The sequence below is a fragment of the Cornus florida genome, unplaced genomic scaffold (genome assembly GCF_030987335.1).
Source record: "Cornus florida cultivar Cherokee Brave unplaced genomic scaffold, ASM3098733v1 CherokeeBrave_3.0.0_Hap2_Chr09, whole genome shotgun sequence".
NCBI classification, from domain to species: Eukaryota; Viridiplantae; Streptophyta; class Magnoliopsida; order Cornales; family Cornaceae; genus Cornus; species Cornus florida.
Window position 1 is genome coordinate 32,630,835 of NW_026775579.1, and position 25,823 is coordinate 32,656,657.

The following is a 25,823-nucleotide window of genomic DNA, read 5'->3' on the forward strand; positions in this document are numbered from 1 at the left end:
GTATTTGATACAATCTTGGTTGCATAACTTGTTGATTTTGGGACTTGGGATATCAATCAAGAACGGGGGAAGGTACCCTTGGGTTAATAGCCCTAAAGTGATCCCAAGAATGGGGGAAGGTACCCTTGGGTTAATAGCCCTAAAGTGATCCCAAGAACGGGGGAAGGTACCCTTGGGTTGATAGCCCTAAAGTGATCCCAAGAGTATAGTTTTAATCCGGGTAATATCCAAGTTTCCACGTTGTTTAATTTCACTATTTAAATTTCAAGTTGCTATTCCTTAAAGATTTAAACTTGTCGTGTTAAATAGTATGTTCCAATCATGTAAAGTGCCTTGACAATGTGAACTTGTATTCTAGTAACTCCTTGTCGTGTTGTATGGATTATTCCAAACTTTGCCTAATTGTATTGATAATGCAATTCATGTTAACCTATGTTCAAGCATCCTTCTTGTCGTGTTCTTGGATTGTCCCAAACCTTGATTTGCTCGATATATGTATATATATATACCATGATTCTAGTTGATATGTCACCATGATAGCTTAGGATGATCCCTGAGTCTAACCCCTGACAAAAACGCTAGGTGGCATGAATCTTTTTGAACTACTTCATGTTATCTAAAAATCTTAAAGAAATCGAGTCATGCATGCTCATCCCCTACGAATAAACTTGTTAGTCTTGTTTATTCACCCCGAAGTTACTGAGTGTTTTATAGGTAAAGAAGCTTTATTGTGGGATACGCAATACTCTTAGACAGGCTAGAAGTCTTGAAGTATTTTTTTTTTATGATATTGAATATGCACATGTTAGCATATCATGTTTACTTTTGTTTATTTTGATAAAACTTGTATTCTTTGACTCCATATATATAATGTGTACATAAGTACACCCTTTGTACTGTATTTGACATGTATGAGATGAGGCCGGAGGCCAATGACATGTAATTTGTATCCCATATAATTTTCGACTTTACGAAATTTTATGAAAATATTGAAAAATGCCAAGTATTTGTCTCACCATGGTTGCATCGGGTGTGGGAATTCCATTTTCATTCTTTTATAGGATCTTATTAATCATGTATGAAGTGTGGCCAAGGGCCAAATGGTCATTTGAAACCATTTCCTAATTTTGGTTTTCAATTTTCTCATTTCAAGTTAATTTTCGCCTTTTTGGCCGTTGGGGGGGTCGGATTTTGACTCGGCCATTTTCGGGAGCCGCAGACCATTCCTGCGCGCTCAAAATCATTAGTTACGTTTGCGTGAATGATCGTTTCCATGAAAAACCCTTTCGTTTGTGTTTTGAGCCTCTTATGGACTCATTTCACCTTTTTGTTGAAAAACTCAACCCAAGGGCATTTTGGGGATTTCCTTTGAGAAATAAATTCCTTTCTTGAATCCATCACATAAAAAATGTGATTTTAAGGGGAGTTTATTCACGACATTTTTCTGAAAAATGTCATCTTGTTCTCAAAAATCGTGCTTCAAACTCATTTTTCTACTAAAACACTGTTTCTGCTGCATTTTTAGCATTCTGTTCAAGTTGAACCGGTTCAAGAATAGTTGAACTAGTTCAAGGTGTCATTTTGGTTCAGCTTGGGCATACTACCAAAGTTGAACCGGTTCAAGAAATGTTGAACCGGTTCAAGTCTTCCAGAGATTTCAACTTTGGCCCTCCAACTTCAAACTGATGTAATTTCTTCGTTTTAACTCCAAATTGGTCCGTTCTTGAGTCTAAACTGACCACGTCGAAGTATGATTTCTAATGGTACAAATTTTAGCTTCAGATTATTTTTCTACCTCAAGATATCCTCATTTTAGTGAGAGGGTGAAGGATTTGGTACCAACCGGGATAGGGTTCTTTTGAGATTTCTCTTCCTTTTTCCTTGGGACTTCATGTAAGGTTACCAAAGGTTGTTTCTGAATGTTTTTAATCTCATTTGACTTGTTGGAAGTCAAATTCCTTCCTCTTAGGGTAAAATGACCATTTTACCCTTGGTCCTTTCTTCGGTAGGGTTTTCATACCCTTGTCTTTGTTTTGCTTCCGCACTTTGTTCCTTTGGGTTTTGTAACCTCATGGAAGGTTATCAAAGGGTCTTAAAGGTGTGCTATGCCTTGGGAAATTATTGTCTTCATTGTCTTGTTTATTGCTTCCGCATCTGGATCCGTTGACGGGTCAATCTTTGGTTTATCACTGATCCACCGAGTTGAATCAAAAACCCGGGTCGTTACACGGCCAATTTTTGCTCCAAAACCTTCCATGCTTCAAGTTAATCATGATGTTCATTTAGCACCACCAGTTGGGAATCCTCCCATTGCCTTACATGATCATTATGTCCCAAATGAATACAATGCACCGACATGCATTCAATTGCCCCCATTTAGAGCACATCACTATGAGATTAAACCGTAAACCATTCAAATGCTGCCTAACTATTATGGACTTCCAAGTGAAGAACCGTACAAGTATTTGGATGAGTTTCTTGAAATGTGTTCCACCGTGAAATATGCGGACATGCCATAAGAAGTGTTAAGACTCAAACTTTTTCCGTTTACCCTTAAGGACAAAGCAAAATATTAGTTCAACAATCTTAGGCCTTTTTCGATAACTTCTTGGGCAGAAATGCAACAAGAGTTCTTGAAGAAGTACTATCTGGTATCAAAGACCAATGCTATGAGAACTTCCATTCATGAATTTTCTCAAGGGGAAGGGGAAATGTTTCATAAGGCATGGGAAAGGTTTAATGACTTGCTTAGGAAGTGTCCACGTCATGAGATACCTTAGTGGCAACTAGTTCAATATTTCTTTGAAAGTTTACCGGATAATCACAAGGGTATGGTTGATGCATCTATGGGTGGTTCTTACCTCGATAAACATGAGAATGATGTTTAGCAATTGTATGAAAGTATGAGTGAGAATTCCATGCATAGATCTTTGTCCTCCAAAAATGGTAGAATTCTAGGTGAAAGGAAGAATGTCAGCTTATATCAAGTTGACAATTCAAATGACATAGCCGCCGAGGTGAAATCCTTAACTCAAAGGTTTGATTAATTTTTGGTTAACCACAATTCGGTAAATCAAATGTCATCCTCCCCTAATCATGTTCATCATCATGCATCTAATGAATCTTATATGGCTTATTCTAGTGTCTTACATACTACTTCCAATTGTCCCTATGGACATGCGCAAAGTGAGCATCATTAACAAGTTAATGCTACATTTGTCAACCAAGGGAATAATCCTTCTGGCTCACACTACAATCCAGGATGGAGGAACCATCCAAACTTCTCTTGGAAAATCCAAGGGGAAGGCTCAAACTGTGACGAACCAAGTTTTGTAAACCCGGTGCGTCAGTGATGACCAAAAGATGACCCGATAACGGATCCGAAATGCGGAAGCGAAAGGTGAAACAATGGTCTCTAGAGATAGAATGCGTCTTTAAGACACTAATGTGACTCTCAATGAGGTCATGGAACCCAAAGGAAAACAAATACGGAAGTGTCGTTTCAAAAATGGACAAAAAGGAACCTAGGGGCAAAATGGTCATTTTGCAAAAAAATGGATTTAAGTGCTATTGGGCACACCACTGGGAAGACAATGAAAAACTAATCATGATGGACTCAAGAATTTCATTATTCGGATTCCGGACGAAGGAGAAACGACAAAACAAAGAAAAACGAGTAATAAAGCTAAAAGGGTAAACTGGTAGTTTTTCAGAAATATCTGGGTGCAACCGAGCACACAGTTGGATAGACAATAAAAAAATTAATCAATTTCAAAAAAAAAATTCACTTGATTTGGAGTCCGGATGAGGGAGAAAGGTCAAAAACAAAATCGACGTCGCGGCGGCCCGACGAAGGCCGTGACAGCTACAGTGCCGTCAACCCACTACTGCTGCAACTGAAAGTAAAAACGGGTATCTAAACGGACTTTTCTGGAAAAACTTAAAGAAGAAAGCCCCCCTAAAATCAAGTTTGCTACCCCAATTGAGGACGGAAATAAAAAAATAAAAAATAAAAAAAAAAAATGCATTCTAAAATGCCCAGAATGCCCCCAAGAAAAATCAGGTCAAGAAGAAAAAAATAATCCGAGCTACTGCCCAAGTTTTGGAAATAGGGCTTCGGGAGGTTTTAAAATTTCCTAAATTGAAAATACAATCTTAAAATACACCCACAAGACCTCTGGAAGTTTCAAATCGGTCGTGACGATTTTCAAAAAAAAGTCGATGAATAGTACCAACTACATTTGTACTAAAAATTTGCAAAACCTGGCAGCAAGGATTTTTCTGAAAAATATTGATTTTTGAGGGCCAAGATGATGTTTTCTGGAAAAATATAAAGAAGAAACCCCCCTCAAAATTGAGTTTTCTACGTGACTTACGAGGAAAAATGAAAAAAACGCACTGTAAAATACCCGAAATGCCCCTAAAACAGAATAGGGTAAAACTCCCTAAAAATGCTACTTAGAGTTTTTGTTTCATCAATGAAGGTATTGTTTGCCAAAGTGAGTATGCAAGTACATGCAATATGATAAAATAGATGCACCAACATGGCCTAAAGCCTCTTTACATTCCATTAGCAAGTTTTAGCATACAAAGCCTCCATTTCTCACAAATAAGCTGCAATGGCAATACTTGAGTTTTAAAGACTTGTAGTCTTTCATGTTAATGGCTCTTGGCCTCATCTCATACATGTCAAAAAAATTGTAAAGAGTGTATGTACATACACATTACATTAATGGAATCAAATATACACATTTTGACATATAAAGCTATAAAGGCATTTCAAGCCAATCTTCACAAAATGGAAATCTTCAAGTCCACAAGTCATCCAAGCATAATGGGAGTCTCAACTTCAATTCTTGTATCTGAAATATGCCCCAGTATCGTAGGGGTGAGTAACATAAAGCTACTCGTAGGAAATGAGCATGCATCGACCTAGCATTTTACAATTATATCACCTTATGGTGAAACATGTTAAAGGGGCTCATGCTACCCAACGTCTATATCAAGTGAGACTCGGGGAATATCCTAAGCTACCCATGCAAGCTAAAGCGAACAACGGCATCCAAGTATACATGCTCAAGTACACTAAACCATATTAAAACATGATACATGATATACAAGCATACATTTCCAAGTATACTAACCATGTTAAGACAAGTCACACAATGTCTAAGCATATTACCCAAGTATACATTTTATATGAAAATCTCATAAATCAAGTATATGAATATAAGCATATTAAGCTCAACAAAATGCACATAAGACAAGTATACATGTCACAAGTATACTAAATGAAAGTCAAACTCACGGAGCAAGTATACAAGTTCAAGTATACTAAATAGTATTCAATTGTCCCAAACAAGCATCAATTCTCAAGCTACAAGTAATCCATGATTAACAACTTGAAATTAAATGCAAAAACAACAAATAGTGGAAAGACTAGGACATGCGGTCGCTAGACCAAGCAAGTATTTTCGGGTAATTACGACCCACAAGGTACTACTTAGTGCGCACTTATGACTTAGAAGACACTTGTCTCCATACTAGAGCCAAACCCTAGCCATCACATAATATATGTCCTCACAAGCTTTCCAAAACCAATAAGTTCAAAACTTATACAAAATCAAATGCAAGTTACCACATTACATGCACAAGTAAGGTTGATTCCACATAAACCATGTCCTAGAATTCAAGTCTAAATAGCATATGAGATGTCAAGTCCTCAATATGCAATTTATACATAAAGCAAGAATATTTTACAACAATTGAGTCACATTACCATCCTAAGCCACAAGTACTAAATAAGCTTCAAATTAGTAGCATGCTCACAAGGTAATTAGAATACTATATTTTAAGAGATTTTCAACCTAATCATGGAAAGTTTCTAGATTTCAAATCTATCCCAAACAACCTCAAATTAATTTATGTTAAACAATATAGCATGCTCAATACATATATTAAATCAAAAGAGCAAAATAAGCAAGACATCATCATGTAGATTTTAATTAATTCAATTTTAAATAAATCTCTAGATTTCAAAAGTTGTTCAAATGATCCTAAATTAATATATAACAAGCACCAAATCATGGTCATACCATATCTCTAGTCTAAAATGGAATACAAGTAAAATACAATTTACTAGAATTTAAATTAAATTAAATCCATTAAATCTTTAGATTTGAAAACTCATCCAAATCATCCCAAGTCAATATATATCAAAGATCAACTCATGGCCATGCCATTTAACAATTTTAAAATGAGTTACATGCAAGCTATGATAAATCATAATTTCTCAAATTAGCAAAAGACATGCATACAACTCATATAAGCATCAATAACATGCAAGAAACAAAATATAACCCTAAAACATCCCCTACCTCACAAGAGGATTGTTCCTCTTGAATCCAAGGCAAATCAACACAAAATGGCAAACCCTTCAAGGGTTATGAAGAGGAAGATGAGAGGAAACTTTTGTCTCCCAAGGTTAATGATCTAAGGTGAGTGGAAGACCCTCAAAAATCAAGGTCAAGGCTTAAGGCTTCAAGCTCCATCCATGGAGGCTAGGGTTTTTGGTGAGAAAGGAAATGAAAACAATGAATGAAGTGTGAGTGGAGGAAATAGAAATCCTCCACTCACTATGTGATCTTACACCATGGTCAACACACACATCTATAGTCAATTGCAAACCATAATCCCAAAGTGGCCCAAAGATATTTGCAAGACTAAATTGTGGCCCTACACTTGTCACCAATCCATGGCTCCTTCCTAGGCTTTATCCCACACCTACACTTGTCGACCATCCAAGCCAACAAGTGCACCAATCCTAGGCCAACAAGTGGGTGAATCCTCACCCTCTAAATGTCATCATCCAATGCATCAAAGTGTTTCCTGTAACGACCTGGATTTCTCAACCCGGTGCGTTAGTGATGAACCAGAAGTTGACCCGATAACGGACCCAAAATACGGAAGCGAAAGAAGCCAAATGACCTCAAGAGATGTACGTCATCCCTAAGGCCCCAAAATGACTCTCCATGAAGTCACGGAACTCAAATGAGCCAAGAAAATGAAGCAAGAATGCCTAACCCGAAAAGAGATGAACTAAGGGCAAAATGGTCATTTCTCACTGAAAAGGGTGCCACCGTGCACACCATTGGAAGGACAACGAAAAATGAACAAAATTAGACTCAAGAATCTTCTGATTCTGAGTCCGGGCAGAAAAGATATGAAATTCCAACACCCGATGCGAAAGTTATGAAGCAATGACTTAACATTTTCCAATATTTTCATAATAAACTTTGAAAACAAAAGTGCATAGAAAACGAGATACATGTCATTGGCCTCCGGCCTCATCTCATACATGTTAAATACATTGAAAAGATTGCACTTATGTACACTTTACATATACGAATCAACAAGTTTAAACAAATAGGGCTACAAAGAGGCATCTTATGCTAACACTTGCATAAAATAGAAACTTAGAAACTGTAAGCCATCCAAGGAGCAATGGAATCTTCAAATCCTGAGTCCTGTACCTGAAATATGCCCAGTATCGTAGGGGTGAGTAACATAAAGCTACTCGTAGGAGATGAGCATGCATCGACCTAGCATTTTACAATTTTATCACCTTATGGTGAAACATGTTAAAGGGGCTCATGCCACCTAACATCTATGTCAAGATGAGACCCAGGGAGCATCCTAAGCTACCTAGATCATTTACATCATAATCACATTGTTCATGCAATTCAAACAACATGGAAACATGTTATACAAGGCAACAAGATATAGATTCTCAAAGTCTTCAACTTGAAATCCAAAATACGAAAACAACAAGTGTGGGTCATGCCACCTAACGTCTATGTTAAAAAGGAATCTATAAGGTCATTCCTAAACTACATTTGAACATCAAAACACAAATTATGATATCGATGCAATTTAACCAACAATGGAACTTCCAATACAACGCATGAAGCATGCTTTCACAAAGCTACATCTTAAGCTCAAAATAGGAAATCAAATAAGGAACAACAAGTTACGATATCATCTAGTTATCAACTTGAAATGAAATACGAAATCAAACAAAGTGGATACTCGGACGTCACGTCGGATCAGACCGACAACATAGTTACTTTAGGGTTACTAGCCCATGGTTAACCTCCCTATGTGCGCACTAGACTATATAGAGGGACAATCCCCCGTACTAGAACCAAGTCCTAGCCGTAGCCAAACAACAACATCCCCAAGTTTCCAAAATCAACAAATTGTGCAACAACGTATATATATCTACATATATATACAAGATATCAACTATTTACCAAGTACAATCCAAATTTTGAAAACTTGTACAATACATGCTCAAAATTCACAACTTTTATGGCATGTAAGATGTCAAATACAAAGTGTGCAATTCCTTACACATAGCAACAATATATTCAATAAGGAAAAACATATTCTCATGAATATAAAAGTAACAACTATATTATCCAATGCTCAAAAGTAATCAAGTGAACATACATCAAATCCAAATTCATGATTTAAATATAGAAACAACTTCCAAAATGCAATTAAATCCATGGAGTAATAAAGTAGAATTTAATTAAACATAAATAGTTAAATTCTCTAAATTCCAAGTTAATCCAAATTACCTCAATTTAATATATATTGAAAGACATGTCATGGTCATCATATATATAACATCAAATGACAAGTTAAGTGATTAAAACACTTAAAACAAAATTAATCAAGCTAATTAATTAATTTCCTCTAGATTTTTAAACAATTCCAAATGCCCTCAATTTAATCTATGTTAGAGAACATGCCAAAGCCTATTTAAATACCACATTAAAACTTGATTTAATACTTGATACAACCATGTGAATTAAACTTTCACTAAAGATAAATATTAAATAAAAGTTGTAATTCTTAATCAAATGATCCAAATTTAATATATGTTAACCAACATATCTAAGCATAATTTCCTAGCATGTTACAATTCAAATCAAGGTTATATATCATCATAAATTTTAAATCTTATACAAAGAAATAAAAATTACTAACTTTCTAGATTTGATACAAGGCATATATATATGTTGTATAATCATGGCAAACACACAATACAATACACAAATAATCCTAAAACATTCCCTACCTCAATTGGAATGAAAATCCCAATTACCACCGAAATGAAATCGCCCCAAATTTTTGGTCCGCAAAACAGATTTTTCAGCTTGCTACCTTCAACTTGTAAAATTCATAAAAAATTCAATTCTAACCCAAATTGAATGAATCCAAAGCCCAATGAAAGCTTAAACACTGTAATTTGATAATATCAATTTAGTTTAACAAAATATTTTCCCAATTGAAATAGTTTTTCCCCACAACTTTGAAACAAATTCTACCCAGAAAACACATTTTCAGCCTGTAGCTTCCAACTTTGAAAATTCATGAAAAATTCATTTGACATCCAAATTGGGCAAACCTAATTTATTTTGGAAGTAAACATATGAGAGTATAAAATTGGAAATTTAACCCATGATCTAATGTCAAAAGGTTAGTGAAATAAATCATCTAAAAATATGTGTTCCAACTGCAATAAAAACATGAACAGCAGATAGTTTCGGATTTTTAAAAAAATTTAGAAATGCTCTAAAATCGTAAAAAAATTCTGAGTAGTGTAAATCCTATGGGGAAAGTTCCAGTAAAAATTTCAAGGTAATTCAAGCATTACAGCTCTATATAAAAAATTCATTTCAGGACTGAAAGGGAAAAACTTCAAATTTCCAGCAACTAGCTTGCAATTTCAAAAATTCATAACTAATTCATTTTAAATCCAAATTACATGAAACTAAAACTAAATGAAAGTTAATTGAGTATATTTTCATATTCTATATTTAATTTGACAAGATTAATTTCAAGTTAAAACAATTTAAGGGCAAAATACAAATCTTTCTCTTCCATGCATGTAAAATACTCAATAATGACATAAAAATACTTCAAAATAGTAGATCAATACCTCACTAGAGAATTGAATCTCTAGATACCAAAGAAAAACTAGAAGTTAGGCTAGATCCTTCAAGGGTTTTGAAGAGGAGGATGAGGAAAAACAAAAAGTATTCCAAGCTTTATGATCTAAAGTAAGTGAAAGGGCCTCAAAGATTAAGGTCAATGCCTAAGGCTTCAAGCTCCATCCATGGAGGCTAGGGTTTTCTTGTAAGGAAGATAATGAAATAATGTGGTTAAGTGTGAGTGGAGGAAATAGAAATCATCCACTCACTATGTGCTCTTACACCATGGTTAACACACACATCTATGGTCAATTGCACAAAAACCCTCCTTTAAAACCATAATCCCAAAGTGGCCCAAAAATATTTGCAAGATTAAATTGTGAACCTACACTTGTCACCAATCCATGGCTCCTTCCTAGGCTTAATCCCACACCTACACTTGTCAACCATCCAAGCCAACAAGTGCACCAATCCTAGGCCAACAAGTGGGTGAATCCTCACCCTCCAAATGTCATCATCCAATGCATTAAAGTGTTTCCACACAAATGTCAACAAGTGGACCAATGAGAGTGTGACACTTGTCACACTTTTCAAAAATTACAAAAAGGTCCTTTTTGAAAATATCTTCCAAATTTAATTACAAAATGGTCCCCAAGATGAAAAATAATTACTTTATTTAATTACATTAAAACTCCACAAGTTAAGAATAATTACACTAAAGTATGCATTAATGCCCCTTTATGAAAGAAGTAAGCAATCAACATGCTTTTCTAGAAAAGTAAAAATACCACTATCATGGAAGTCAAATATCATGAATGCATGCAAAACCGGAATCAAATTCGAGCACAAAAAGTGAGGTTGTGCAGGGAAAAAGGATAAACGAGAAAAAGACAAAATGTGAATAGTGTTCGGGAAAATAAAATATGGAAATGACACAATCCCTAAAGGAAGTTGTCAATTCAAGGAAAAGAGTCTCAGAAATCATTCCAGAGCACTCGAGACGACATCAAGTGATGAAAAACCAAACCCAAAAAGGAAAAGACAATGGAAAAAAAATATCCGTTAAAATCTGAGAAAAAGAAAAGGAAGAAAAATAACCGGGTCATTACATTTCCACACAAATGTCAACAAGTGGACCAATGAGAGTGTGACACTTGTCACACTTTTCAAAAATTATAAAAAGGTCCTTTTTGAAAATATCTTCCAAGTTTAATTGCAAAATGGTCCCCAAAATGAAAAATAATTACTTTATTTAATTACACTAAAACCCCACAAGTTAAGGATAATTACACTACACTATGCATTAATGTCCCTTTATGAAAGAAGTAAGCGATTAATGGGCTTTTCTAGAAAAGTAAAAATACCACTATCATGGAAATCAAATATCATGAAGGCATGCAAAACTGGAATCAAATCCGAGCACAAAAAGTGAGGTTGTGCCAGGAAAAAGGATAAACGAGAAAAAGACAAAATGTGAATAGTGTTTGGAAAAATAAAATATGGAAATGACACAATCTCTAAAGGAGGTTGTCAATCCAAGGAAAAGAGTCTCGGAAATCATTCTAGAGCACTCGAGACGACATCAAGTGATGAAAAACCGAACACAAAAAGAAAAAGGCAACGGGAAAAAAATATCCGTAAAAATCTGAGAAAAAGAAAAGGAAGAAAAATGACCGGGTCATTACACAAACCCTCCCCAAGGTGGTTTTCAAGGCAAGTATGTTCCGCCTCCAATGCAAAGCCAATGTTCCCAACGTTATAGGTCTTCATTTCAATCATCACATGGAAACCAATTTTATAACTCTCATTTTCCTAATCAATCATCTTATTCCCAAGGAAATTCTAGGAGTCCCGCTTTTGAGGAGAAAGTGTTGACCTTTCTAGGCACTTCAGAGGCGAACACTCAATTATTTCATTCTCATTCTCAATCCATTTCTAAGCTAGAAACCCAAGTTGGGCAAATAGCTAGTACTTTGAATGCTAGAGAGAAAGGGAAGATGCCTCTGAATGCACCACCAAAGTAACAATGTGTTGTGGAGACTCATTCCTCATCGGAAGGTCACACAATTGAATATGTCAATACGGTAACGACTTTAAGAAGTGGGAGAATTGTTGATAATCAAGTAAGTATTTCCAATGAAGAGAGTGAACCGGTGCAGCCAAAAGTTGACACCCGTCTTGTTTCACATTTTATTCTCCTTCATTGCATGTACATGATCATTTTATTGAGAAAATTGTGAAAAATGATTTTAAAGATGAATTGAACAATGATTTGAAAAGTGATTTGAAGAATGAGTTGAAAACTTCTTAGGTTGAAAATGATTTTGAAAAAAACTTTGAGCGAAGAGCTCCATTTTCGAACGCCTTGAAAGGGTCCAATTCTATTGAAAAGCAAAAGACCAAGGTGAATGAAATCATCGAAGTGTTTAGGCAAATGAAGATCAATTTTCCACTTTTGGATGCAATTAAGAAAATTCGGGCTTATGCCAAGTTCTTAAAAGATCTTTGCACCCAAAAGAGGAAGAACAAGAGCCAAACACCAAAGAAAGTGGTTTTGATCGAGCAAATATGCTATATCTTGCAACACAACACTCTCCCAAAGTTTAAAGACCCTGGTTCACCTACTACTTCTTGCATCATTGGTGACCATTTCATTAATCGAGCTCTTTTAGACTTAGGAGCAAGTGCTAATCTTTTTCCATACTCGGTATATGTTAAATTGGGCTTATGAGACTTAAAACCGACGTTCGTGGTTTTGTAACTTGCCGACCAATCCATCAAAAATCCCCGGGGTATCATTGAAGATGTATTAATTAAAATTGATAAATTCTTCTTCCTGGTCGATTTCGTTGTCATTGACACGGAACCGGTTCTAAATCCCAAGAGCCAAATTCCCGTTATCCTTGGCCGTCCCTTCTTAGCAACTGCAAATGCCAACATAAATTATAGGACAGGGATAATGAAAATATCATTTGGGCATATGAAAGTGAAGTTGAACATTTTTAATCCAACCCCGAATTCAATGGATAAACATGAAAACGTTTGTGTTGTCGAGAAGTGTGTTGAGAATGAACTTGATAAAGTTAAGTCTTTACTTGATATTGAACATTCCCATGGTTTGTTGACCAATTTGAATTCAGGAAATGTTATTTTAAATCCAAGTGTTCTAAGGGCATGGAAGCCCAAGAGTTGCTTTGATGAAAAACCGTTAATTCTTTTTTATCCAAATCCAACAAGTTCTTTAGAGAACCATTTGTTGGGTGGGAGCCAAAATATTGTTCACCCTATCAAGCAGGGGATGCATAACATGATATTTTATCCAGGCTAAAAGAGCCCAACGTCTTGCTAGAGACGTTAAAGACTAGTGCTTTGTAGGGTTTACAACCCTATTCCTCTATCAATTCTATTTTATCTTTCATTTCTTGCGTCGTCTACATATATTTTGGATTTATACACATTGCTAGGAACTGTAATTGAGAATGCATGCACTTTCATTCTGAAAATAAGCATTTTGTGCCTGTTCGATCGATCTCAAAAGAGGGTCGATCGATCGAACATCCATCCCTACATCCAATCATCTCTCTATTCCATTGTGCGAAGATTTCCTGCATAAATCAGCTCTCTGTGTATGGTGCGAGCTTCATTTCCGATCGATCTGAGTGTTCCAGGATCGATTGAAATTTTCCTCAAATCGATCTTCATTCTATACTTAGAAAAAATTTTAGAACCCATGAAAAAGGCCTCTCTGTGCATCGTTCGAACTTGTCTGCAGGTTTTCACCTGTTGGATCGATCGAAGTCTCTTCCAAATCGATCTTTGATTGATCGATCTGTATTCCTTTGTTGACTTTGACTTTAACTACCCTTTGAATTTTGAAGTTAATATAACAAAAATACAAAAAATATTTTGAATTTTTTTATATTATTTTATTCTCAAAAATTCCAAAAATATTTTTAGTTTTAACAAATTTTTCAAAATCCAAAAATATTTTTCCTTTATTTTATTACATTGTATTTTTTATTTCAAAAATTCTAAAAAGATTTTTATTTGATTCTTACTTTTATTTGATTCTATTTTTCCAAATAAAATTAATAATAATAATAATAAATAAATAAATAAATACTTGTCATTTTGCGAGGTTAGATCGATCTAAGTCCCTTTCAGATCAATCTTTGTTCGATCGATCTGATTTCTTAGTGATCGATCGAACTCATCGGAAACAGTTTTTAAAAATAGAAGCCAAAGGTTATTTGGATCGGTTTCAAAGATCGATCCAAAGCCCTCTTTCTTCTCCATCGAGTTCCCATATTCTCTTCCATCTCCGGCAAGCTTCCGGCGAGTTCCAAGCTCCAAAAACTGCATCGCCGACCACATCTCTTCTCTCTCTTCATTTCTCTCCTCAGATCTCAGTAAGTCCAAACTTCCTTTTTCATTTTTGTGTTGATTCATGCTTTATTTTGTTCCTATGTTTCGATTCGAAGCTTCCAAGGTTGATTTTGTTTCCGTTTTAGAAATTTTGAGCATGCGTATATATATGTATATATCTATATATATCTATTTTTCCTGATTTCGATTTAGGGGGTCACGTGCCTATATAAGTGACTATTTGTGATTTGTTGAAGTGTAGAGGGACCCACAAGCTTGCTTGGGTGCCCTCCGTGTTGTCCACGTCACAGATCTATGACTTTTTGTATTTTTGGAGAGTTCGATCGATCACATTTTTCTCTGATCGATCAGAAAAAGATCGATCTCACTCAATTCCTGATCGATCTAACTTGGATCGATCTCATCTTTTCATGATCGATCGAACATCAGAGATTTGCATATCCACTACACATACCATCTTTTGTGTCCCATGCTATCTTATATTTGCTCAATGCTTATGTGTTCCACATTGGGTGCATTTTATTCTGTCATATTTAGCATGTTTCAGTCATTCACTATCCATGCCTGGTTGCATTACAACTTGCATAGATTCGTGTCAATTATTCTGAGTTGTTTATCTTAGTTGACATATATGTTTCTATATATTGTACTTCAATTCTTTATTCCTGTACTGACTTCTTCTGTAAGTTTTCTTTTTCTTTTGCAAACAATGGCCCGAGTCAAGACTTTAGCCAACCGGCAGTATGTACGCCGAGTGTGACAGCGTACAGAGGAGCCCACAGAGCCTTCTCATGCTCAGGACCCAGCTCTAAAGCCAGCTACAGCTCAGTCCTCATCAGCCGATACCAGATTACAGTCGTCTACTTCTGCATCATCTTCTTCTGATGAGGCTGAGCATGTACCACCTCCTTTACCACCACCAGCACTGCCAAGCCAGATCTGAGACAGGCCTAGTAGGAGATATACATGCCTTCAGGTGGCGCATGAGTCAGTCTTCGACATTGCCTTCTTTTCCCGGTCAGTTCTGACCCGGGCGGCATTCAATGATATTGATCGGCGGGGCATTTCAGCCATTTTTGCTCCAGTTACTCATCCAGTTTACCCGAGGCTCTTCCGGTTGTTCTACCAGAACCTCCAACCGGCCCCAAGTGACCTATCGGAGCTACGGACTACTATTGATGGCTACCTCATCCGCATCACTATTGAGTCCTTGGCCACTTCTTCTCGATGCCCGCATATCTGCCCTCCCGGCCTTCATTATCCTATTCTCCAGAGGCCATCTGATGCAGATATGGCCGTTGCCCTGATAGGACACTACAGTGATGGCGAGATATTCGCCACGAGGACTTATTTGCCTGATGATCTTTGGTTCTAGGATTCGGTCTTGTATTAAAATGTGATTATGGCGGGCCATAAGATCCAGCAGCGTTCAGCATTTTGGCTGCCCTCTACGCCTCCTATACGGGACACTGGTTCTCTGTTCCTGCACTCATCTGGAGTGTCATGATGTGGTTATACGCGAGCTACATCAGCAAGGCCAAGCCTATGCTGTAATGACCCGGATTTTCACGGATATTTTTTTTCCGTTGTCTTTCCTTTCTGAGTTCAGTTCCTCTTCGCTTAGTGTCGTCTCAAGTACTCTGGACTGATTTACGAGACTCTTTTCTGTGGATTGACAACTTCCTTTGAGGACCGAGTCATTTCCACATTTTTCATTTTTTGACACTATTTACTTTTCGTCCTTTTCCCTATTTCGTCATTTTCCCTATTTTGTCTTTTTCCCGTTTGACACTTTGTTGGCGTAACCACACTTCTTGTGTTCAGAGTTGGTTTTTGACTTCATGTATCTCCATCTTGAGTGGTTTCCATGAAATACGTATCTTTACTTTTGCAATAAAATACTCTGGTTGCTCCCGGTGTTCATAGGAGCATGGATGCAAAGTTCTTTGAAATTATTTTATTTTCTTGGAGTGTTTTTCGTAAATATCTTTTGAAGATATTTTATTTCAGGGGTTTTTAAGAAAATATTTTTGGAAGATATTTTCATTCTAGGCTAATTAGTGCAGTTTTCACTTTTTGGAGGGGCCATTGTGCAATTAATGAAAGTTATTGCTAAATGCCTTGTTTTGAGCCTAGATCCTCGTACAGGATTCATTTTCACTTTTCGTCGAGTCATGTGCTCTTAGAAATTCCTTCTGGTCATTGTTTTCCAGTTTCAGGGTTTCTGGCTCCGATTTGCGTCAAACTTGTTTTGGGCATAACTTTCTACTCAGGACTCGGTTCTTGACGCTGCTTCTTCCATTGTTTATATTTTATCATTTTGAATCTTTTTTGTTCACAGAGTTTTGCCATTTGAGTGCGTCTGCTCAAATTTTACTTTTTCGGACCCGGTGGGGCCCATTCGGGGCACTTTTTGAGATTTCTATAAAAGGGGGGTGAGATATTTCATTTTTCATCTTCTCCCCTCTTCATGCACGACCTGGAGCTCCCATGGCAGCCCAAGGGGTGCTGCCATCTTCTCTTTCCTCTTTTGGTTCACTTTTCCTTGATTGAAAGTCTTCGGCCTTAACGTTTGTTGTTCCCCTCGCCGTGCTCTACCTTTCCCCCTTATTAGAATTCAGTTTTGACCATTTCTTGAGTTTGGTTTTGAGGTCAAGTTATGATTTTGATAGGGCTTTCATGGGAGTTATGTTCACGGCGTTGTCCCCGACAAAACCTAGTAGTTTCGTCGGATTCGGAGCCGTTCCATTTTGATGGCTTTTGAGATTTTCAACTCAAATTGAGGTAGGGAATGTTTTAGGCATTTGTGTGTGTTGTATTGAGTGTTTAGCATGATTATACAACTTATGTATATGCCTTGTATCAAATCTTGAAAGTTATTAATTTTTATTTCTTTGTATAAGATTTAAAATTCATGATGATATATAACTTTGATTTGAATTGTGGCATGCTAGAAAATCTAGTTTTAATATATTTGTTAACATATATTAAATTGGGTTTAATTAAACAAGAATTGCTCTTTTTAATTAATATTTATCTTTTGTGAAAGATTAAAGTGCATGGCCGTACCTTGCATGAAATTAAGTTGTAGTATGCTTCTAAATTAGGTTTTGGCATGTTGTTTAACATACTTTAATTTGAGAGCATTTGGACAAGTATGAAAATTTAGAGATTTTAATTAAAATCTAATTAAGGGTTCCGTTGGCCTAATTGAGTGTTTAGCTTGATATTTGTGATAACTATGACTTATGTACTAGCATATGTTAATTTGGGACCATTTAGTGTTGTTTTAGAATTGAGAGATTTAATTATCATGATGTAATTAAATTCTACCTTGTTGCACCGTTGATTGAATCATGTAATTGACATTGATAATATGTTTAAGGCGTGATTTTAGGCTTATAATGGAATTATGAGTTTATGTTCCAATATTAAATTACATTATTATAGCGTGTAACGAATCGCACACTGAAAATTCGACTTGTGATGTTATCATAGTGTGTAACGAATCGCGCTCTGAAGATTCGACATTGTCATCCTATAGTAGTTGTGGATTTAGAGCAAGTGTTGTGTGGTTACAACCTACTTGTGTATGAAGGTAGTTTCGTGTACTGTTTAATACGTATATAAGTTGTTAACTTAATTATTTTGAAGTCTTAGGACATTGTTATTGTGATATGGCTAAAGTTCGGCTTTAGTGCGGGAGGTATGAGTTCTCCCCAATTGAGATAGTGCGTACTAGGGTGGTCTTCCCAGCGGGTTAATGCCCAGAATAACCAATTTGTTCTTGGTTTAGTCCGAGATGTGATGTCCAAGTCTTCCACTATTTGTTTTCGCATTCAATTCCAAGTTTGCAATCATGTTTATATTGTGACTTGTGGTTTTGGCTATCGGCGATTTGATGTTGTTAAGTACATCTATACTAAATTGTTATATTTAGTTGATTTCACACTTTTAGATTTCTAGTTGATAATTTAGAGAATCTATGTCTTAATGTGTGGTATTAGATATTCTAATTATGCTAAATTGTTATATTTAGTTGATGTTGCATTTTAGACTTCAAGTTGATAACCTTGAGAACCACTTTGTTGTTGCTTTGTGTAAGCATGCTCCTATGTTGTTGCTTTGTGTAAGCATGACCCTATGTTGTTAAAATTGCATGAATGAGGTGATTGATGCTAGAAATGATCTTAGGTAGCTAGGATGCTCCCTGAGTCTCACCTTGACATAGACGTTATGTGGAATGAACCACAATAATTAAATCATGCAACTTGTAAAACTTTAGGTCGATGCATGCTCATTTTCTATGAGTAGCTTTATGTTACTCACCCCTACGATACTGGGGCATATTTCAGGTACAGGATACAAGATTGGAGATTGCAATTGCTTGGGTGATCTGCTGAGTTGAGCTTCTTTAGAAGCATTCTTGTACACATGCAAGTGTTAGCATGTTCATGATTTGTCTATGAAATGTAATTTTTCTAACTTGGAGGTTTGACATGTCAAATGTTGTAAATGTATTGTAATGAGGCCATATGCCATTGTAGCACATCTATTTTATCATATTACATACACTTACATGCTCACTTTTGCAAACAATACCTTCCTTGATGAAACAAAAACCTAAAGTTGCATATTTTTTTGTTTGACCCTATTCTGTTACAGGGGCATTTCGGGTATTTCAAAATGAGTTTTTTTAATTTTTCCTCATATTCACGTAGAAAACTTGATTTTGAGGGGGTTTCTTCTTTGTGTTTTTCCAGAAAACATCAACTTGGTCCTCAAAAATCAATATTGTTCTGAAAAATCCTTGCTGCCAAGTTTTGCAAATTTTTAGTACAAATGTAGTTGGTACTATTCATCGACTTTTTTTTCGAAAATCATCACGACCGATCCGAAACTTCTGGAGGTCTTATGAGTGCATTTTAAGATTGTATTTTCAATTTAGGCAATTTAAAAACCTCCCGAAGCCCGATTTCCAAAACTTGGGCAGTAGCTCGGATTAGTTTTTTTCCTCTTGACCTGATTTTCTTGGGGGCATTCTGGGCATTTTACAATGCATTTTTTTTGTTTCGTCCATAGTAGGGGTAGGAAACTTGATTTTAGGGGGGGTTTCTTCTTTAAGTTTTTCCAAAAAAGTCAGTTTAGATGCCCGTTTTCACTCTCAGTTGCAGCAGTGGTGGGTTGTCCTCGTCGGGCCGCCACGACATCATTTTTGTTTTTGACCTTTCTCCCCCGTCCGGACTCCAAATTGAGTAAACTTTTTTTTGAACTTGACTAATTTGTCATTGTCTTTCCAGTGGTCTGCTCGATAGCACCTGAATCCACTTTTTATAAAATAACCATTTTGCCCTTAGGTTCTTTTTGTCCGTTTTTGAAACGACACTTCTGCATTTGTTTCCTTTGGGCTCCGTGACCTCATTGAGGGTCACATTGGTGTCTTAGAGATGCATTGTATCTCTAGAGATCGTTGTTTCACCTTTCGCTTCCGCATTTCGGATCCATTATCGAGTTATCTTTTGGTCATCACTAACGCACCGGGTTTACAAAACTTAGGCCGTCACATATGCGAGCCACTTTCCTCCCCTTTGGACATTTTATTACTCAGATCCTCCGAGATCAGCACTACCCTTTCCATCCAGAGGAGCATCCTGAGTCAGGGGCTTGCCACTATGGCAAGAAGGATTGGAACAAGAGTTATAATGCCCTTATCCGGAGCTTAGAGTAGGAGGCTATTATGGCAGCTAAGGAGGGAGCGGAGTTAGAGGAGGCAGAGGCAGCCGCAGCAGTAGCTGCAGAGACAGAGCAGGCAGTAGCAGTAGCAGTAGCATGATCCAGTAGACCCACCGGCAGCTACGGACTACATATGCACATAGATTTAGAGCAAGAGCCTCCAGCAGAGTCACCACGTCATTCTCTGGAAGGGTCGCCATTGCACTCTCAGAGCAGGCTCAGGATATACCTCAGTTTCCTGACCCAGTTATCCCTGACGCTCCAATTCTGACACCTGGCTTAGGAGAGCATATACAGACCTTGGAGGATGCAGTTGTCTCTCTCTAATCAGATGTGGCCTCTCTCAGCGCTGACGTGACTACTCTTCACTCAGACGTCATGGCTGCGCTCCAGGATTTATCCAGAGATATCCGAGGATCACGCCCAGCTTGCCCGACCTCCTCTGCCTGATCTTTATATCTCTCTACCCTCATTTATATATCTATGATACTTTACTGTTACTTTAATATTGTTATGATATTTTTGCAGCCAGTTTGTTGGCCTGATAGTGTGATGTACTGTACATTATTTGTCTCTATCTATGCATGTTATACTTGGATGTCAGATTCTTATATTGATACATCTATCTGATTGATTCCATTATCAGGTGCATTCCAATGACTTCAGTGAGAGAGTGCTGCCCAAAAATTTTTGACCATCTTTTTTCCTCTCTCCTTAGTTCATTTACTATCCCATTTATACTCCCATGTCCACTGTGCACTATTATTATCCCTTTGTTATCTAATGAGATTTCGTCCCAATGCCATCTTTTCAGGACTGCAGTCAATTCCAAGTTTGGGGGTTGTACCACCCACTTTGGATACTTGTGTTCCGGCCATTATTTGCCTTAGTTGTACTGGTATACTATTTCCTTTGTTCTCTTTGCACATTGAGGATACTATGCCATTTAAGTTTGGGGGTAATGGGTGTTATTTACAGTGTTTGCTTTCAATTCAAAATTTTGAGCATGACTTGTGTATTTGAGGGATTTTCTATGATTGGTCTATGACTAGCTGTGATTTTGATCTTTTGAGGACTATAATGTTTAAAATTTAAAAATTGCTTGACATGAGAGTCCAATACTCCTTGTATGCCTTGTGGATGCCATTTAGGAGTAGATTTTTTCGAAAGATTGATATCTGGCTTGCACTTGTGTTCCACATCATCCTCATTTGTGATTGTTTTGAAATTCACTCTAGGATTCTACACTAGCACAGACGCACACTAGCATTCATTTGTGGGGTACATGCTTTGTTGATTATTTAATCAGTTATATCCCAATTGGGCTAGTAGTGCATTGAAAGCTTTCATTCTTGATAAAGGTGGATAACATACCCTGTTCATTGAGTAGCCGGGATTCTAACCTCATCAAGCACTGAATTTCTCGCGCCGAAAGGTGGAGGGCTCAAACTCTAGGTTAATAATCCAATTGCAAAAAAAATAAAAATAAATAAATAAAATAAAAATAAAAATTGCAAAAGCAATAAAAAGTGAGGACTTCTCCCAAAAGGTGAGAAGTGGAAAATGATTAGATGGAGGTTCTTTTTATTTGTAGCCTAGTTGATTTGAGCTTGTAAGTCCTTAGGGGTGCTTAAACACCTAATGCCCTAAAGCCGTCTGGTTTAGGAGTCATTGACCTAACACTCGACCTCATGGATCGCTAGAAAGCTTAATAGATGAACACATTGCACTATGCTTCCATCTTTGATCCTTAGGATTAGAAAAATAAAAAATAAAAAAAAAAATCAAGTGAGAAGAATAAGCTCACGATCAATAAAACTTTAATAAAAGGTCCACTTTTTATCTTGATGATCGGTACTAGATTTGTGTGCTAGTTTGAGGGTAAGGATGTGATCATTTCTTTAGTTGGCTTAGATAACAACATATTGATACCGGTCCACTCAAAAAAAATTCTACAGTTGTTTTGATTTGCCTGATCATTTTCTTGATGTGTGGAGGACCATACTTCCTTGTTTGATGTTAAAATTTTGGGAGATTGCTTGGAAATGGTAAAAAAATTACATACTTGAGATAGTTTTCTCCCAATGTTTGTTTGGAATATTGGTGCCTCTTTAGTGAGAAAGAGATTAATGTTTATGGGCATCGTTTCTGGAAACCCTTACGAGACTTCACTCGTCCACTAGGAGTAACATAGGGGTTTAAAAGACTTGTTGCATATGCTAAATGCAATCGTGTTCCCTACGAAAGTGGAGTTATCCATTTATTGCTTTCTAGTTCATATTTGTATAGTTATTCATTTCATTCCTTTACTTTGTAGTTCATTGCTAAGGACTAGCAATATTTAAGTTTCGGGGTGTGATGAGCGCTAAAAAGTGCGCATTTAAACCCCTTAAGCTCGAGTATTCTAGGACCTTTGTCTATCTTACTTTCCCGTTTTAGACTAATTTCATGTTATTGCCCTTTTCAGGTGCTTATCCCCAAAATAAGTCAATTCAGCCAAGTTAGAGCATAAAAGAAGTAATCTCAAGCTGAATGGAAGAATAGAGCAAAGTGGAAGCAAAGTGGTAGAAATCAGCAATCTTCGATCGATCAGGCATACTTTCGATCGATCTCACTTCACCAAAATAGATCAGACCCCTTATCCTTATCCTCAAAGAATTTCCATCTACGATCGATCCAACTTTCTTCAAATTAATTGAACTTCATTGATCTTATCCCCACCTACCACTTTTGTCATTTTCCCAAAATATCCCAAAAATATCTCAGATTTGTCTTATTCCAAAAAGGCACAGCCAAGGATTGATCGATCTGGCCTAACTTCGATGGATTTAGCCACAGTTTGATCGATCGCATATGAACTCGATCGATCTCATCTGAACTCGATCGATCAAACCTCCTCAAGTCCAAATTAAAACAGAGTCCAGCTCATTAAAAGATGGCTCATGGTGCAATCATTGAAGGGACCCTAGTGCACGAGTCTAGACCATTGGGTGTCACACTTGAGCTACCTATAAAAGGATTTTGAGCCATTTTTACATATATCATCATATTTTGATAGAACATAACTTAGAATCACTTATCTTGGAGAGGAGGCTAGAGCTTAATGAGACATACACTATTTTGGGAGTTTTTCCAGTCTTCTAGGGTTTCCATCAAGGAGAAGAGCATTTCTACCATAGAGATAGCCCTTGAAGGTTGGATGACTACATCAATGAGTGGCTAAACATATTCTTGGGGCTAAAGTTAGCCCTAAGCATGCCTTCTAGACCTTAATGCTTTGTATTTTGAGGGGATTTGTGTTGTAATGTTATCTTGACACTTGATTTATATATGAATCTTGTTTTTACAATAATTTGTGTTGATTAATACTTCCAATTGATTATTTCATTATATCCATATGCCTATGTGTGCTAGAGTAGATGTTCATGTGTTTATTTCTTGGTTTTGTGATATTGATGCATGTCTATGTGTATTGATGCTATGAATTTAGAGATTCTCAAGGCATAGTGCTTAAATAGAATACTCTTGTGTTTTGTTTGATGGTTCATACTCATTTCATGATAGATTGTGCCTCTACCTTAGTTTAATTAATTTAATTTTCATGTCCTTAGCTTAGAAGTAATGTAGTTGCTTTACTTTCTTAGATGTGAGGACAATCCATGCTTGTTGTTTGATGTTCCATACTTATGAATGCAAGTAGTATAATTCTCTAACTTGTTAGTGTGTTGATTATGAGTTTAAAGGAAGGATCAATGGCTTAGTTTGATATATTATGTTATTCACTAGGTTGTCTAAACAATGTATGCTTAATTAGTCAATCCATGCTTGTTGATTCAATTAATCACACCTCTTTGAATTGCAACACATGTTTCCCCTCATTCATTACACATTGAATGTCTAGAATGGTGATGTTTAGTGGTGACCTCTAGATCCCAAGACCTCTCTCTCTTGTTCTTTACCCTTTTATTTACTTTAGTTGTTTAGTTTTGAATTCATTTACATCGTAGTTTAATTAACCAACAAACAATCTTTTGATCATTCGACCTACTAATCCGATCTTGTTTCCATATCATATTACCTTTAATCCCTTGGGACAATCCCTACTCACCCTAGTTATATTAGTAGTTAGAGGTAGTAATGGCCCTTTATAAATTTAAATTTGGCCACACTTTTATTGCAATTTGGGGTGTTACGACAGATACGCACCACTTACTATTGCACTAAACCTCAACCTACAGATACATCATGTGAAAATATAGATGAATTTCCTGTGTAGTTTTTATAACATAATTTTTAAATATTTTATTCTTTAAAGCTGTGTGGAAGAAAGGTTGCTTATAAAATGTTAAATATGGAAATGACACAACACACAATGCAGGAGATAGAAAAGGTTTGAATGTTTATTTCCAAAAAAATATTCATACTGCAAATTACAAAGCTAAAATATTCCAAAAACAACCTTTTTAATATGTTGAATAAAAGAACGAGTATATGAACTTTCAAAGATTTTCCAATTGCAAAAAAATAATAATAATAATAAATAAATAAATAAGGTAAAAATAAAAAAGTAGAAAAAGGAAATGAAAAAAAAAGGACATATACAACCCCTAACAATAAGGAATAATATGAAAATAATGTTTCATGGGATCACATGAATTTTCGAGCAAAATTTTGTTTTCTTCAGTAATTCAAGTGAAAGTAACAAGCAATATATAGGAATACAATAGGCATACATACATCAGGGACCCACAAAAAATGGCCTGAAGCTTGAGAATACTTAATTGTGTACAATGGACGCACCCGATCATTCATTACCACGCATAATATATGTGATATTATATGCGCAAACGTGTATATTACAAGAACCGTTCCAATATGTGCAACAAAGTTTTTCTCTTAGAGCTTAAAGAGCAAGAAGGCAAAGAAAAGTCAAACAATACCAAGGGGGCAAATTATGATTGCTTTGAAGATGAGAAAAAATATGAAAGTTAAATTTAAGTTTTCAAAATATAGATTTATTTTATTGTTCTTAAATATTTTATCCAATATATATATATATATAAATGTTAAAAAATACTATTCCCTCCATCCTAATATAGTTGTCCACTTCGTAAATTGTGACTCACAATTTACGAAGTGGACATGACGGAGGGAGTACAAATTTTTTCCCTTCCCATCCGTGTTGACCTATGTTACAAGAATGAGACTGCTAATAAAACCTTACATATGATGGCCATTCCAATTTATTTCCACGAACATACTAAGTTATAGAGTGCATTTACATTTTCACCTACCCCATTCTAATGAATAAGCTTGATTAAATTCATATTAGTCATTTAATTTGCATCTGTTTTAATTCCTACAACATTTTAACATCTTCTGATTAAATTTATAGAAACTGAATGCGTAAAAATTAATTTCATTGAATTTGACTGTGTGCGTGTGGATGCACATGCGAGGATATGAGAGAAAAACTCTCCATAGCTGTAATATGAGAAGATGTTGAGATACTTCCATATCACAAAATCTGCAGAGACGGAGATTGGTTGGTAAGAAATAAAATGAAAGTAACTGGCAAATTTCGGTAACAAAACAAGTCCTAGTCGAGTTGTAATTTCAATTACCATATCAGAATCGAAATTGATTGTGGAATTCGAAGGTTGTTCAGAAGAAGAAAGTATTGTTGATCATCAAAAAGAACAA

The 25,823-nt window shown here is 36.2% G+C and overlaps 1 long non-coding RNA gene across 1 annotated transcript; it reads right to left on the minus strand.

The window, feature by feature from the left end:
* Window positions 1-7,433: 7,433 nt before the first annotated feature.
* Window positions 7,434-10,074, minus strand: LOC132273238 (uncharacterized). Its single transcript, XR_009470061.1, has 3 exons — window positions 10,010-10,074; window positions 9,146-9,237; window positions 7,434-7,532 (listed from the first exon to the last, which is right to left on the minus strand). It is a non-coding gene; the product is annotated as an uncharacterized LOC132273238 (long non-coding RNA).
* Window positions 10,075-25,823: the final 15,749 nt, after the last annotated feature.